Here is an 18692-nt window from a genome sequence, read left to right as displayed (position 1 = left end):
AGAGAGTAGTGGGGTATTGATCTAGACACAACACAGGTATCAGAGAGTGGTGGGGTATTGATCTAGACACAACACAGGTATCAGAGAGTGGTGGGGTATTGATCTAGACACAACACAGGTATCAGAGAGTGGTGGGGTATTGATCTAGACAACACAGGTATCAGAGAGTGGTGGGGTATTAATCTAGACACAACACAGGTATCAGAGAGTGGTGGGGTATTGATCTAGACACAACACAGGTATCAGAGAGTGGTGGGGTATTTATCTAGACACAACACAGGTATCAGAGAGTAGTGGGGTATTGATCTAGACACAACACAGGTATCAGAGAGTGGTGGTTTATTAATCTAGACACAACACAGGTATCAGAGAGTGATGGTTTATTCATCTAGACACAACACAGGTATCAGAGAGTAGTGGGGTATTGATCTAGACACAACACAGGTATCAGAGAGTGATGGTTTATTGATCTAGACACAACACAGGTTTCAGAGAGTGGTGGGGTATTGATCTAGACACAACACAGGTATCAGAGAGTGGTGGGGTATTGATCTAGACACAACACAGGTATCAGAGAGTGGTGGGGTATTGATCTAGACACAACACAGGTATCAGAGAGTGGTGGTTTATTGATCTAGACACAACACAGGTATCAGAGAGTGGTGGGGTATTGATCTAGACACAACACAGGTATCATAGAGTAGTGGGGTATTGATCTAGACAACACAGGTATCAGAGAGTGGTGGGGTATTGATCTAGACAACACAGGTATCAGAGAGTGATGGTTTATTGATCTAGACACAACACAGGTATCAGAGAGTGGTGGGGTATTGATCTAGACACAACACAGGTATCAGAGAGTGGTGGGGTATTGATCTAGACACAACACAGGTATCAGAGAGTAGTGGGGTATTGATCTACACAACACAGGTATCAGAGAGTGGTGGGGTATTGATCTAGACACAACACAGGTATCAGAGAGTGATGGTTGATTGATCTAGACACAACACAGGTATCAGAGAGTGGTGGGGTATTGATCTAGACACAACACAGGTATCAGAGAGTGGTGGGGTATTGATCTAGACAACACAGGTATCAGAGAGTGGTGGTTTATTGATCTAGACACAACACAGGTATCAGAGAGTGGTGGTTTATTGATCTAGACACAACACAGGTATCAGAGAGTGGTGGGGTATTGATCTAGACACAACACAGGTATCAGAGAGTGGTGGGGTATTGATCTAGACACAACACAGGTATCAGAGAGTAGTGGTTTATTAATCTAGACACAACACAGGTATCAGAGAGTGATGGTTTATTGATCTAGACACAACATAGGTATCAGAGAGTGGTAGGGTATTGATCTAGACACAACACAGGTATCAGAGAGTGGTGGTTTATTGATCTAGACACAACACAGGTATCAGAGAGTGGTGGGGTATTGATCTAGACACAACACAGGTATCAGAGAGTGGTGGTTTATTGATCTAGACACAACACAGGTATCAGAGAGTGGTGGGGTATTGATCTAGACACAACACAGGTATCAGAGAGTGGTGGTTTATTGATCTAGACAACACAGGTATCAGAGAGTGGTGGGGTATTGATCTAGACACAACACAGGTATCAGAGAGTAGTGGGGTATTGATCTAGACACAACACAGGTATCAGAGAGTGATGGTTTATTGATCTAGACACAACACAGGTATCAGAGAGTGGTGGGGTATTAATCTAGACAACACAGGTATCAGAGAGTGGTGGGGTATTGATCTAGACACAGCACAGGTATCAGAGAGTGGTGGGGTATTGATCTAGACACAACACAGGTATCAGAGAGTGGTGGGGTATTGATCTAGACAACACAGGTATCAGAGAGTGATGGTTTATTGATCTAGACACAACACAGGTATCAGAGAGTAGTGGGGTATTGATCTAGACACAACACAGGTATCAGAGAGTGATGGTTTATTGATCTAGACACAACACAGGTATCAGAGAGTGGTGGGGTATTGATCTAGACACAACACAGGTATCAGAGAGTAGTGGTTTATTAATCTAGACACAACACAGGTATCAGAGAGTGATGGTTTATTGATCTAGACACAACACAGGTATCAGAGAGTGGTGGGGAATTGATCTAGACACAACACAGGTATCAGAGAGTGGTGGTTTATTGATCTAGACACAACACAGGTATCAGAGAGTGGTGGGGTATTGATCTAGACACAACACAGGTATCAGAGAGTGGTGGTTTATTGATCTAGACAACACAGGTATCAGAGAGTGGCGGGGTATTGATCTAGACACAACACAGGTATCAGAGAGTAGTGGGGTATTGATCTAGACACAACACAGGTATCAGAGAGTGATGGTTTATTGATCTAGACACAACACAGGTATCAGAGAGTGGTGGGGTATTAATCTAGACACAACACAGGTATCAGAGAGTGATGGTTTATTGATCTAGACACAACACAGGTATCAGAGAGTGATGGTTTATTGATCTAGACACAACACAGGTATCAGAGAGTGGTGGGGTATTGATCTAGACACAACACAGGTATCAGAGAGTGGTGGTTTATTGATCTAGACACAACACAGGTATCAGAGAGTGGTGGGGTATTGATCTAGACACAACACAGGTATCAGAGAGTGGTGGTTTATTGATCTAGACACAACACAGGTATCAGAGAGTGGTGGGATATTGATCTAGACACAACACAGGTATCAGAGAGTGGTGGTTTATTGATCTAGACAACACAGGTATCAGAGAGTGGCGGGGTATTGATCTAGACACAACACAGGTATCAGAGAGTAGTGGGGTATTGATCTAGACACAACACAGGTATCAGAGAGTGATGGTTTATTGATCTAGACACAACACAGGTATCAGAGAGTGGTGGGGTATTAATCTAGACAACACAGGTATCAGAGAGTGGTGGGGTATTGATCTAGACACAACACAGGTATCAGAGAGTGGTGGGGTATTGATCTAGACACAACACAGGTATCAGAGAGTGATGGTTTATTGATCTAGACACAACACAGGTATCAGAGAGTAGTGGGGTATTGATCTAGACACAACACAGGTATCAGAGAGTGGTGGTTTATTGATCTAGACACAACACAGGTATCAGAGAGTAGCGGGGTATTGATCTAGACACAACACAGGTAGCAGAGAGTGGTGGTTTATTGATCTAGACACAACACAGGTATCAGAGAGTGGTGGGGTATTGATCTAGACACAACACAGGTATCAGAGAGTGGTGGTTTATTGATCTAGACACAACATTGGTATCAAAGTGAATGATGATGAGGTATAGGATGAGTTCCAACTTGTTCCTATTCCTGTCGGGGAGGAATTCACTCAGTTTAATATCACTGGACTGGAGTTGCAGCCTTTTTTTCTAAAAAAAAACCAAACGTTTTACCCCTTTTTCGTGATATTCAATTGGTAGTTACAGTCTTGTCCCATCGCTGCAACTCCTGCGTGGACTCGGGAGAGGCAAAGGTTGAGAGCCGTGCGTCCTCCGAAACACTACCCTGTCAAGCCGCACTGCTTCTTGACACCCTGCTCATTAAACCCGGAAGCCAGCCGCACCAATGTGTCGGAGAAAACACCGTCCATCTGGCAACTGTGTCAGCGTGCATATGCACCCGGCCCGCCACAGGAGTCACTAGAGCGCGATGGGACATGGACATCCCGGCCGGCCAAACCCTCCCCTAACCCGGATGACACTGGGCCAATTGTGCACCCCCTCATGGGTCTTCCGTTTGCAGCCGGCTGTGACACAGCCTGGGATCGAACCCGGATCTGTAGTGACGCCTCTCTGCGATGCAGTGCCTTAGACCGCTGCGCCATTTTGGAGGCCCTGGAGTTTCAGGCCTGGTTTACATGACCTTGTCCTTGTAGTTCTATCTCTGTGTGTGTGTGTGTGTGTGTGTGTGTGTGTGTGTGTGTGTGTGTGTGTGTGTGTGTGTGTGTGTGTGTGTGTGTGTGTGTGTGTGTGTGTGTGTGTGTGTGTGTGTGTGAGAAAGATGGGTTTGTCGAGAATGTCATATAGGTGGGCACTGGGTGCTGCACTGGGCATGCAGACTGGCAGTTAAAGGAGTGGCACTGTGACTGGCCAGGTTGGAAGCTGACTGACCCTGGCATTACTGTTGGCATTGTCCTCTCTCACATCCCACCCAGATAATGGAATGTCTACTCTCATTCACACACCACTTCTCCTCTTCACCCAAAAGTCACACTAGGTTGTCTTTAGGGAGTCATGCTTCATCTGGTCTGTCTGTCTTTAGGAGGACCATTTACCAGCAGGGTATGAACTTATAACCTCTGACCCCTGACTTTTGGAAGCTGACCCTAACTTCCATACACTATTGAATGAACGCTGGGAATTCTTTTGACATGCAGAACACTCTTTAGTCAACCCAAATTGCACTGGTGTAAACATAAAGAATTGAACCTGGCATGTGAGTGTGGGATCCTGAGCCATTGTCAAGAGCAAAGCCCTCGGCCTAGAGAGAATATCCCAGTGTTTGTCAGTCAGGACTGGGGTGATGCTGATACTGAATGATGGTGACATGTTGGTGTGGGATAGATCATATGAGACTGAGCCGTGTGTTGGTCTTAGTGGTGTGGTATGTCTAGCTACAGGCTGTGTCTGTCTGTGTCGCTAAGCCCAGTTGGTGTCTATGTGTGAGAAATGGTTTTTAAAAAAGAAATCAGGCAGCCATGAGACCATGCAGAGCTAGAGGGCAGGGCTCTTAATGTAAAAATGGAAACAAGCGTTTAAGAGGTAATGGGACATAATAAGTGGACACTCCCTGGTATAGTGAAGGTTTGTGTTTCCCTACAGCTGTGCTGCAAAGTTATTATTACACTGAACTGACTGACTAAACACTTTGAATGTGTGTGTATACTGGCTGTGTGTGCGAGTGTGTGTGCGTGCCTCCAGGGATACAGGGCAGGGTTCCCCCAGGCTCACACTGGCCTGATAGACAGCTTGGTTGTCATGGCATCCATTCAACACAGCATGTCACTCAATGACACAATGCAAAGCAGCTTTATTAAACAAAGGAGTTCCTTCCTTCTATGTCAAGGTTGTGTTATTATTAATGAAACAGGCTGTGGAGTCTAGATCTACTCTGGGCCTTTGTGACTTCAAACCAACATGTTTAAGCCTCTATTGTTAACCAAGAGAAAACTAATTAAGATGGCTGTGGTATGAGAAAATCTCCCCGGCCCCAGGCAGGGTGTCTCCGTGTAACCCACTCCATGGCTCTGAGCTGACCTGGGTTGACCTCTCTACACTTGGACGCTGTTCTGGGACCAGTGGGAGTCTGGGTCTGGGATGTCTACTCTTCGAGATATATGGATCTGTCTCAATTGGCACAATATTCCCTATATACAGTAGTGCACTACTTTTAACCAGGGGCCATATGGCTCTGGTCAAAAGTAGTTCACTACATAGGGAATAGGGTGCCATTTTCGGACGCACACTTCATGTCTACCTACATCCTCCCAAAGGCCAGTGGTTTGGGCCTAGCTGGCTGGAGGCAATGAGTGGCACTGTGAGTTAGGTTAGGGTTTGGCTGGGGTAGGCTGTCATTATAAAGAAGAATTTGTTCTTAACTGACTAGCCTAGTTAAATAAAGGTTCAATTAAATAAATAAATAGAAATGAACCCTACTACACAACTCTGTACTTCTGATACACGATAACCAGCTTTTCCAATCTGAACAGGTCCAGCTGTTCATCTAGTGTTTCACACTTTCTTTATCTGTTTGCTTTAAAGTAGGTACACATCCTCTCCTCGTTCCCCCTAATAGACCAACAGTGCTTTCAGGACCACTGTTAATACATTTAAAAGCCTGGAGATGTCGTTAGAATGGGGGTTTATTGCGTGGTCTCTGGACAGAAGTGTTATTTACAGTGCAGGACTGCAGGCAAGGAGAGTAAGTGGGTTGGTTTTAGCCTTCTAGGGAGTATTAAAGATATTTTCCGGAAGTTTTGTGCAATTTAGCCAGTGGTTTTGGAAGTAGTGCTCAAGAGCCAAAACGGGTCCCAGAAAATGTGTTTTAATTATGTACAACATTGTCACATCATTGTTCTCGAGCCTCTGTAGCGTGTGCCCAAAGAGAGTCAAAAACTCTGTTGTGTGGATGTTGGGTTCACCCCGCAACCTCATTGAGCAATACTGGGCCGACCTGATCCCGCCTCCCACTTTAACCCCGCAACCTCATTGAGCAATACTGGGCCGACCTGATCCCGCCTCCCACTTTAACCTTGCAACCTCATTGAGCAATACTGGGCCGACCTGATCCCGCCTCCCACTTTAACCCCGCAACCTCATTGAGCAATACTGGGCCGACCTGATCCCGCCTCCTACTTTAACCTTGCAACCTCATTGAGCAATACTGGGCCGACCTGATCCCGCCTCCCACTTTAACCTTGCAACCTCATTGAGCAATACTGGGCCGACCTGATCCCGCCTCCCACTTTAACCTTGCAACCTCATTGGACGTCATTCCATCTGCCAGTCAACATTGTCCATCAGCTTTGGTTGTTGCAGGCCAGATTCCGACTTCCCGTAGTTGCGTTCATGTTCTCATCAGACTACTATGGCAAACGAGCAAGTGATTGTGATAATGTAATTTTACTCCTTGAATGTCGTTTATTGATTATACACTGCTCAAAAAAATAAAGGGAACACTTAAATAACACAATGTAACTCCAAGTCAATCACACTTCTATGAAATCAAACTGTCCACTTAGGAAGCAACACTGATTGACAATAAATTTCACATGCTGTTGTGCAAATGGAATAGACAAAAGGTGGAAATTATAGGCAATTAGCAAGACACCCCCAAAAAAGGAGTGATTCTGCAGGTGGTGATCACAGACCACTTCTCAGTTCCTATGCTTCCTGGCTGATGTTTTGGTCACTTTTGAATGCTGGCGGTGCTCTCACTCTAGTGGTAGCATGAGACGGAGTCTACAACCCACACAAGTGGCTCAGGTAGTGCAGTTCATCCAGGATGGCACATCAATGCGAGCTGTGGCAAAAAGGTTTGCTGTGTCTGTCAACGTAATGTCCAGAGCATGGAGGCGCTACCAGGAGACAGGCCAGTACATCAGGAGACGTGGAGGAGGCCGTAGGAGGGCAACAACCCAGCAGCAGGACCGCTACCTCCGCCTTTGTGCAAGGAGGTGCACTGCCAGCGCCCTGCAAAATGACCTCCAGCAGGCCACAAATGTGCATGTGTCTGCTCAAACGGTCAGAAACAGACTCCATGAGGGTGGTATGAGGGCCCGACGTCCACAGGTGGGGGTTGTGCTTACAGCCCAAAACCGTGCAGGACGTTTGGCATTTGCCAGAGAACACCAAGATTGGCAAATTCACCACTGGCGCCCTGTGCTCTTCACAGATGAAAGCAGGTTCACACTGAGCACATGAGCACATGTGACAGACGTGACAGAGTCTGGAGACGCCGTGGAGAACGTTCTGCTGCCTGCAACATCCTCCAGCATGACCGGTTTGGCGATGGGTCAGTCATGGTGTGGGGTGGCATTTCTTTGTGGGGCCGCACAGCCCTCCATGTGCTCGCCAGAGGTAGCCTGACTGCCAATAGGTACCGAGATGAGATCCTCAGACCCCTTGTGAGACCATATGCTGACACATGCACATTTGTGGCCTGCTGGAGGTCATTTTGCAGGGCTCTGGCAGTGCACCTCCTTGCACAAAGGCGGAGGTAGCGGTCCTGCTGCTGGGTTGTTGCCCTCCTACGGCCTCCTCCACGTCTCCTGATGTACTGGCCTGTCTCCTGGTAGCGCCTCCATGCACTGGACACTACGCTGACAGACACAGCAAACCTTTTTGCCACAGCTCGCATTGATGTGCCATCCTGGATGAACTGCACTACCTGTGCCACTTGTGTGGGTTATAGACTCCGTCTCATGCTACCATTAGAGTGAGAGCACCGCCAGCATTCAAAAGTGACCAAAACATCAGCCAGGAAGCATAGGAACTGAGAAGTGGTCTGTGATCACCACCTGCAGAATCACTCCTTTTTTGGGGGTGTCTTGCTAATTGCCTATAATTTCCACCTTTTGTCTATTCCATTTGCACAACAGCATGTGAAATTTATTGTCAATCAGTGTTGCTTCCTAAGTGGACAGTTTGATTTCACAGAAGTGTGATTGACTTGGAGTTACATTGTGTTGTTTAAGTGTTCCCTTTATTTTTTTGAGCATTGTATATAGCATTCACCTATGTGATGAATGATGATCACTGGCAGTCAACTGCAGTGTTGGATTGTTATTACCCCAAATCATGGAATACTTGTGTGAATGTTTATAAGGACACACATTCACCCCATGACAGGAACGAGCACTCATCCCACTTGCTTCAGAGCACACATTCACCCCATGACAGGAACGAGCACTCATCCCACTTGCTTCAGAGCACACATTCACCCCATGACAGGAACGAGCACTCATCCCACTTGCTTCAGAGCACACATTCACCCCATGACAGAACGAGCACTCATCCCACTTGCTTCAGAGCACACATTCACCCCATGACAGGAATGAGCACTCATCCCACTTGCTTCAGAGCACACATTCACCCCATGACAGGAACGAGCACTCATCCCACTTGCTTCAGAGCACACATTCACCCCATGACAGGAACGAGCACTCATCCCACTTGCTTCAGAGCACACATTCACCCCATGACAGGAACGAGCACTCATCCCACTTGCTTCAGAGCACACATTCACCCCATGACAGGAATGAGCACTCATCCCACTTGCTTCAGAGCCCACATTCACCCCATGACAGGAACGAACACTCATCCCACTTGCTTCAGAGCACACATTCACCCCATGACAGGAACGAGCACTCATCCCACTTGCTTCAGAGCCCACATTCACCCCATGACAGGAACGAGCACTCATCCCACTTGCTTCAGAGCCCACATTCACCCCATGACAGGAACAAGCACTAATCCCACTTGCTTCAGAGCACACATTCACCCCATGACAGGAACGAGCACTCATCCCACTTGCTTCAGAGCCCACATTCACCCCATGACAGGAACGAGCACTCATCCCACTTGCATCAGAGCCCACATTCACCCCATGACAGGAACGAGCACTCATCCCACTTGCTTCAGAGCCCACATTCACCCCATGACAGGAACGAGCACTCATCCCACTTGCTTCAGAGCACATATTCACCCCATGACAGGAACGGGCACTCATCCCACTTGCTTCAGAGTCCACATTCACCCCATGACAGGAACGGGCACTCATCCCACTTGCTTCAGAGCCCACATTCACCCCATGACAGGAACGAGCACTCATCCCACTTGCTTCAGAGCACACATTCACCCCATGACAGGAACGAGCACTCATCCCACTTGCTTCAGAGCCCACATTCACCCCATGACAGTAACGGGCACTCATCCCACTTGCTTCAGAGCCCGCATTCACCCTATGACAGGAACGGACACTCATGCACTAAATGATGGCAGGTTAGAATGTAGGGATTTTGTGACTTTTTACGCTGGGAGAGGACTGTAGATCGTTTATTATGTATGAGCCATACATTGACTCGTCAAGTCCAAAACGAGAGGTTAAATTATATTTATTTTTTCAATCCTCCGGAATACCTCTTTAAGGACTTGGCGCTACGGGGCTATGTCTCTGTACCTGCGTTTTCAGGTCATCTGCATGGTGTGTTCTTGGCACACACACACATGGTACTGATATGGGGGCATAGTCTAGATGTGGCACACAGAATCAAAACAACACTCATGTTGGAAATGTCAGCTATGTTTGTGACCTATTAGCTGTGACAGTGACTGTGCCTAATAGTTCCTAACTGAAAACATGAACGTTAACATGCAGTGATGAGAGAGAGTATCAGACGTGTTGACCACAGTAACTAGGAAGGGTTCATTTGAGTTTTCTGATGTACAACTTCCCATGTTATTGATTGGGCAGAAGGAGGAATGTGTTTTTGGTATCTGAGACAGGCAACAGATGTCTCCCTCCCCTTCACCCGTCTGTCTCTGAGGAGAATACCTAAAAAACAGACAGTGATACCAGCGCCTTCTGTGCTGGGGCCTATGCCTGAGCTGAATTTTCCTCTTACTGAACAAGATGTATGGGACATGCACTTCTTTACTTCACTACACAAACATCCCTCAAGCATCCTCAGGGACAGGGATTCTAGGGACATTCTGTGTTCTGAAGTTTGGCACCAGTAGATGTCTCCCATGTAATAGTACCAACTGGCTAAACATTCAACTGATTGTAATTAGGAAGAGGAATCTACTTAAAGCATTATTGTGGTGCCGGGGCCCGGAGCCCGGGGATGTTTCTGGCTTGTTCAGTTGAACCATCTCATGTGATCTGGGAAATGGATAACTCCTCTCTGGATCTTCCTAAAGTGGTCTTACAAGGAAACACAGATAATGAAGTCTACAGGGAATCACTATGTCGTTATTCCCGGTTCCTTTTCCCACACAACGGAATGGCGATTAGTATTCTGAACCAGGCTCTCTGGGAACTGTTTTATTTCCTGTCTTTGTGCTGCGTTACCATGGTATTCCCAACTGTAGGGGAGAACAGTTGGTTTTACATAAAGAACTGAGTGTGGTGGTGGGGGGTTGGTGCCATGTGTGTGCATACCTATGTGTATGTGCGTGTATGTCTCGTGTTTGTGTGTGTGTGTGTGTCATTGTTGTGTCACTCACGTTTACCTGTATGTGCACAATCTGTATGCATTCAGTCCATTCACATGTTGACACAGTGGAATGTGCCCTTATATAACCTAGTCCTCTGTGAACTCTCTACCACCCTGTGTTACTCCTCCTCTCCACTCTGGGTGTCTGGGTGGTACAGTATGAGGCTCCAGGAGGGGCACCAGGAGGACAGTGTACCCAGCCTAGGCCTCACCATGGGGGCTACTTACATAACTAGTCCTGCCTCATCCTCTGGAGCTCTTTTTGAGGCTGCTGTTAGCCTGGGAACCCACATGGCTCCCCCTGGGACTACCGTGATCTATCCCTGGGTTTGGGTATCACTATCGAATGTCCTCTGTTCTCCGTCGGTGCCATTGACCTGAGCCTGCTGGTTGTTCAGGACACAAAAGACCAATGAATGATTTCTTCACTCTGTCCCAAGTGTGATAAGTGGATTCCTTTAAAAGCACTGAGGTCTTGTTCTTGCTCTTTTCATGTTATTCTGAGGACAACAGCTTGTGCACAATCAAAGGCAGCGTTGCTATGTACCCTTTATTAACTTCTCTCATTATTCACACTTTAAGGGTTGGTTGGTGCCATTACTAAACATGGCATTTAGAACCTGACACACTCTACTAGACTAGATCACAGGTTCCGGTTGTATTATGTGGAGACTTGCATGTTGTCAGACTACATGTAAACTGGAGATTGACTCACATGTCCCCTGCTACTGTCATACAGTCATCTATCATGCAGTAGTGGTGGCTGCTCTCTCTAGTCCTCCCTCCATCTAGAAAGAGCATTACTGAAATGAGGACAGTGGAGAGAGATGCTGCAATGGGACACATTCTATCTAACAGTATGCTTTCTGTCGTACAGTAAGGCGATGTAAACATGAGCCAATAAACAGAGATTGGCTCTGGGGCTCTGACCAATTAGCTTATCAGGACCCAACTGAAACCCAAAGGAAAAAGCCAGTATTCTCCATGGAGACGTTGAGCTGAAGGAATCAGTCAATTATCATGGTATTACAACTCAGATAGGGTATCAGACATGGGCCATCTTCTGACTGTAATCATATTTACTGTGAGTTGGTTCCTCTGAGGGAAAAATTCATTTGCTTTGTTAGCCGTTTTGGCTAGCTGCCCAGGCAGTGTGCTACGGGGGAATGAAGGACTGCCTTTGTTAACGGCTAGTTCTATTTCCACAGTTAGCCTCTCTATGGACAGCTAGCAAAGCAGCTAACTCAGTTTCCATTGGGATCTGTGGAAAGTTAGTGTAGCATATGAACCGGGGTGGATTAAATGCTAAATGTTGACCTTTGCACTGACACTGAGTCCTCTGAGTAACACTGGCGCGTTGACTGACATCACGCCTGCCCACGGGCCAATCAGAACGGTCCTTACTGGCTCTATTGTTCAGGGCCTGGTGGAGGTGGTGTGCGAGGACAAGACACAGCTGTAAACTTATTAGCATTGTCACTAACCTCCATTGGTGTAGGGGGAGACATTTTGGGTTTTCATTGCAGTGCCAGTAACCTCCCACTCCATTGGGACATGGAAACTCTGAGTGCATGGGGGCTTGAGGTGTTAGCTGGCATACCAGTGGAACAACAGTGAGGGAGAGGAGGAAACACTGGGCATGCAAACAATGGAACCAGCAGATTATCATTCAAATAAACAAGTTTATTCATTTGTGTGTGTGCGTTTGTGTGTGTGTCATGCAAATGCACGTAGGCTAATGCATTTGTGTGGACAGTTCAACAATTCAGTGTTTACTGTATACACCAATCCCCTTCCTACCATTTCTCTTGTCCCTCTACTCTGACACGGTAATATATAAGTAACGCACAATACAGTTATTTCAGTTGCGTCTCTCGTCTTCTCCAATGTTAATATCTCACTGGGAACTCCCTACCACATTTTATGGGCATCCCAAATGGCACACTATTCCCTACATGTAGACACACTATTCCCTACATATAGACACAATATTCCCAACATATAGACACATTATTCCCTACATATAGACACACTATTCCCAACATATAGACACAATATTCCCAACATATAGACACAATATTCCCTACATATAGACACACTATTCCCAACATATAGACACAATATTCCCTACATATAGACACAATATTCCCTACATATAGACACAATATTCCCTACATATATAGGCACACTATTCCCTACATATAGACACAATATTCCCTACATGTAGACACAATATTCTATACATATATAGGCACAATATTCATTACATGTAGACACACTATTCCCTACATATAGACACAATATTCCCTACATATATAGGCACACTATTCCCTACATATATAGGCACACTATTCCTTACATATAGACACAATATTCCCTACATGTAGACACAATATTCCCTACATATAGACACACTATTCCCAACATATAGACACAATATTCCCTACATATATAGGCACACTATTCCCTACATATAGACACACTATTTCTTACATATAGACACACTATTCCCTACATATATAGGCACACTATTCCCTACATGTAGACACAATATTCCCTACATATATTGGCACACTATTCCCTACATATAGACACACTATTTCTTACATATAGACACAATATTCCCTACATATATAGGCACACTATTCCCTACATATAGACACACTATTTCTTACATATAGACACACTATTCCCTACATATATAGGCACACTATTCCCTACATGTAGACACAATATTCCCTACATATATTGGCACACTATTCCCTACATATAGACACACTATTTCTTACATATAGACACAATATTCCCTACATATATAGGCACACTATTCCCTACATATAGACACACTATTTCTTACATATAGACACACTATTCCCTACATATATAGGCACACTATTCCCTACATGTAGACACAATATTCCCTACATATATAGGCATACTATTCCCTACATATAGACACAATATTCCCTACATATAGACACAATATTCCCTACATATAGACACACTATTCCCTACATATAGACACAATATTCCCTACATATAGACACAATATTCCCTACATATATGGACACAATATTCCCTAAATATATAGACACAATATTCCCAACATATAGACACACTATTCCCTACATATAGGCACAATATTCCCTACATATAGACACAATATTCCCTAAATATATAGACACAATATTCCCTACATATAGACACAATATTCCCTACATATAGACACAATATTCCCTACATATAGATACACTATTGCCTACATATAGACACAATATTCCCTACATATAGACACAATATTCCCTACATATAGACACAATATTCCCTACATATAGACACAATATTCCCTACATATATAGGCACACTATTCCCTACATATAGACACAATATTCCCTACAAGTAGACACAATATTCCCTACATATAGACACACTATTCCCTACATTTAGACACACTATTCCCTACATATAGACACAATATTCCCTACATATAGACACAATATTCCCTACATATAGACACAATATTCCCTACATATATAGGCATACTATTCCCTACATATAGACACAATATTCCCTACATGTAGACACAATATTCCCTACATATAGACACAATATTCCCTACATTTAGACACAATATTCCCTACATATAGACACACTATTCCCTACATATAGACACAATATTCCCTACATATATAGACACACTATTCCCTACATATATAGGCACACTATTCCTTACATATAGACACAATATTCCCTACATGTAGACACAATATTCCCTACATATAGACACACTATTCCCAACATATAGACACAATATTCCCTACATATATAGGCACACTATTCCCTACATATAGACACACTATTTCTTACATATAGACACACTATTCCCTACATATATAGGCACACTATTCCCTACATGTAGACACAATATTCCCTACATATATAGGCACACTATTCCCTACATATAGACACACTATTTCTTACATATAGACACACTATTCCCTACATATATAGGCACACTATTCCCTACATGTAGACACAATATTCCCTACATATATAGGCACACTATTCCCTACATATAGACACACTATTCCCTACATGTAGATACAATATTCCCTACATATATAGGCATACTATTCCCTACATATAGACACAATATTCCCTACATATAGACACAATATTCCCTACATATAGACACAATATTCCCTACACATAGACACAATATTCCCTACATATATAGGCACACTATTCCCTACATATAGACACAATATTCCCTACAAGTAGACACAATATTCCCTACATATAGACACACTATTCCCTACATTTAGACACACTATTCCCTACATATAGACACAATATTCCCTACAAATAGACACAATATTCCCAACATATAGACACAATATTCCCTACATATAGACACAATATTCCCTACATATGGACACAATATTCCCTACATATAGACACAATATTCCCTACATATATAGGCACACTATTCCCTACATATAGACACAATATTCCCTACATGTAGACACAATATTCCCTACATATAGACACACTATTCCCTACATTTAGACACACTATTCCCTACATATAGACACAATATTCCCTACATATAGACACAATATTCCCTACATACAGACACAATATTCCCTACATATAGACATACTATTCCCTACATAAACACAATATTCCTGTCACGACTTCCGCCGAAGTCGGCTCCTCTCCTTGTTCGGGCGGCGTTCGGCTCCTCTCCTTGTTCGGGCTGCGTTCGGTAGTCGACGTCACCGGCTTTCTAGCCATCGCCGCTCCATTTTTCCATTGTTCCATTTGTTTTATCTTGTTCCCTGCACACCTGGTTTTCATTCCCTAATCACACTGCATGTATTTAATCCATATAGACACACTATTCCCTACATATAGACACACTTTTCCCTACATATAGACACAATATTCCCTACATATAGACACAATGTTCCCTACATATAGACACAATATTCACTACATATAGACACACTTTTCTCTATATACAGACACACTATTCCCAACATATAGACACAATATGTTCTACATATAGACACAATATTCCCTATATATAGACACACTATTCCCTACATATTGACACAATATTCCCTACATATAGATACACTCTTCCCTACATATAGATACAATATTCCCTACATATAGACACACTATTCCCTACATATTGATACAATATTCCCTACATATAGATACACTCTTCCCTACATATAGATACAATATTCCCTACATATAGACACACTATTCCCTACATATTGACACAATATTCCCTACATATAGATACACTCTTCCCTACATATAGACACAATATTCCCTACATATAGACACACTATTCCCTACATATTGACACAATATTCCCTACATATAGATACACTCTTCCCTACATATAGATACAATATTCCCTACATATAGACACACTATTCCCTACATATTGATACAATATTCCCTACATATTGATACAATATTCCCTACATATAGATACAATATTCCCTACATATAGACACACTATTCCCTACATATTGACACAATATTCCCTACATATAGATACACTCTTCCCTACATATAGACACAATATTCCCTACATATAGACACACTATTCCCTACATATTGACACAATATTCCCTACATATAGATACACTCTTCCCTACATATAGATACAATATTCCCTACATATAGATACAATATTCCCTACATATAGACACACTATTCCCTATATACAGGGATAAGGATGTTATTTGGACTCTGAAATCTGATCAGAAATATGTCTAATTCCAGCCATGGGGACGACCAGACCAGACAAAGGGAGTGGGCTACTCCTTTCTCAGCGGGAACCCCTGTCTCTCCCTGCCTGGTTAAATTCACACGCTCTGTCAAATGGTGTCACACACTCAGACTTGGCCCAGCATCAAAGTAGACCGTAAGGGTGATGGAGAAACTGATAACACTCTGGTTACACAGGTTCAATGTAGTGCTTTCGAATCAAGTTTCCCCCCATTCTTTGGTATACTTTACCATTGTACTATGTCCTACTGTAACAATAGAATAGCTATAATAGGCTAATCGTTTAGTTTAGTGAGAGTTGAGACACAGATACATTTCTCCTAATTATGACATTAGCCGTGAGACGTTCCTGATTGGCCTGCAATTCACAGTAATCTGATCCAATCCAATTAGGAGTAATTAGCAGGGATTAACTCAAAATTCTTATTTACAATGACGACCTACCCCGGCCAAACCCGGACGACGCTGGGCCAATTGTGCGCTGCCCTGTGGGACTCCCAATTATGGCCGGATGTGATGCAGCCTGGCTTCGAACCAGGCACTGCAGTGATGCCTCTTGTACTGAGATGCAGTGTCTTAGACCATTGTGCCACTCGGGAGATCTCTTGAAACAATCAACTCTTACATTTCTAAAATGTTATTTAACTAGGCACAATATTCAGTTAAGAACTGAATAAGTCAGGCACAATAAGTCAGTTAAGAACAAATTATTATCTTCCCTCAGAAAAACATCTTTGGTCATTTGTGCAATTTCTCTCATTCACTTTACATTTAGCAGGCTTATCTTCTATCTTATCCAGAGCGACTTACAAGAGCAATTAGGGTTAAGTGCCTTGCTTAAGGGCATATCGACAGATTTCACCTAGTCAGCTTGGGGATTCAAAACCAGCAACCTTTTAGTTACTGGCCCAACCTCTTAACTGCTATGCTACCACCCTGCCCACTTTAGCTTGTAAATGTCCACACTCACCGAAAATGACATTTGGTAGCTACTAGCTATGCTTGTATAACTTTAGGTCTGGATTTGCCTGTTTTTGCAATAAGTTGGCCTTTGGGCTTTTTTTGCATTTTAGCGCCCTCTTGTGTGCCATGCCGATAATTCCGTAAATCCCGAGATGAGAGAAAGACGGTATAATGATATGAAAATCTGCATACCGCCCAAGCCTAGTATCCATCCACTCTCTCTCTCTACAACTGACCATGACATTGGATATCCAAAGAGAGAGAGAGGAACTAGCAGCTAGTCACTCTACTTTGTCCCTTACTAATCAGAAAGCAGCCATTGTTCCCCCTTTAGTGTGTGTGTGTGTGTGTGTGTGTGTGTGTGTGTGTGTGTGTGTGTGTGTGTGTGTGTGTGTGTGTGTGTGTGTGTGTGTGTGTGTGTGTGTGTGTGTGTGTGTGTGTGTGTGTGTGTGTGTGTGTGTGTTTTTGTGTGTGTGTGTGTGTGTGTGTGTGTGTGTGTGTGTGTGTGTGTGTGTGTGTGTGTGTGTGTGTGTGTGTGTGTCTGTATGGGGTCAGGGTTTTTGTGGGATATCAGGCAGTCAGTCCCAGTCTGTTGTAAATGAATGAACGTCTCTTGAAGTCACAGAGCTCCTCTCAATGGTCTGCTGTTACAGCCCCTGCGTAGGTGAACTACAGTACACAAAGGAGCTTTAGCCTCCTCCGCTCACCAGCCACTCCACCATCCCCACCCTCACCCTTTAGTGTTACAGTCCACCACACCAGCCTACTTGTGTCTGATAAATAATCCCCAAAACGCTTCCCCCTTTGGCCTCAGAACAGCATCAATTCGTCGGGGCATGGACTCTACAAGGTGTCGGAAGTGTTTCACAGGGATGTTGGCCCATGTTGACTCCAATGCTTCCCACAGTTGTGTCAAGTTGGTTGGATGGGTGGTTGACCATTCACGTTCAACAGGAAACTGTTGAGCGTGAAAAACCCAGCAGCGTTGCAGTTCTTGACACATACCAGTGCGCCTGGCACCTGCCACAATACCCCGTTCAAAGACACTTAAATATTTTCTCTTGCCCATTCACCCTCTGAATGGCACGCATACACAATCCATGTCTCAATTGTCTCAAGGCTTACAAATCCTTCTTTAACCTGTCTCATCCCCTTCATC

General features: G+C 44.1%; 1 protein-coding gene across 4 annotated transcripts in view; it reads left to right on the top strand.

Moving 5' to 3' along the window:
- Positions 1-18692, top strand: part of LOC129822923 (rho guanine nucleotide exchange factor 4-like) — a 160414-nt gene that overhangs the window by 44837 nt on the left and 96885 nt on the right. The window lies entirely within an intron of this gene.

This window comes from Salvelinus fontinalis, chromosome 25 (assembly GCF_029448725.1).
Source record: "Salvelinus fontinalis isolate EN_2023a chromosome 25, ASM2944872v1, whole genome shotgun sequence".
NCBI classification, from domain to species: Eukaryota; Metazoa; Chordata; class Actinopteri; order Salmoniformes; family Salmonidae; genus Salvelinus; species Salvelinus fontinalis.
The sequence above is the reverse complement of the archived record's forward strand: the minus strand, read 5'-3'. Positions and strand labels throughout refer to the sequence as shown.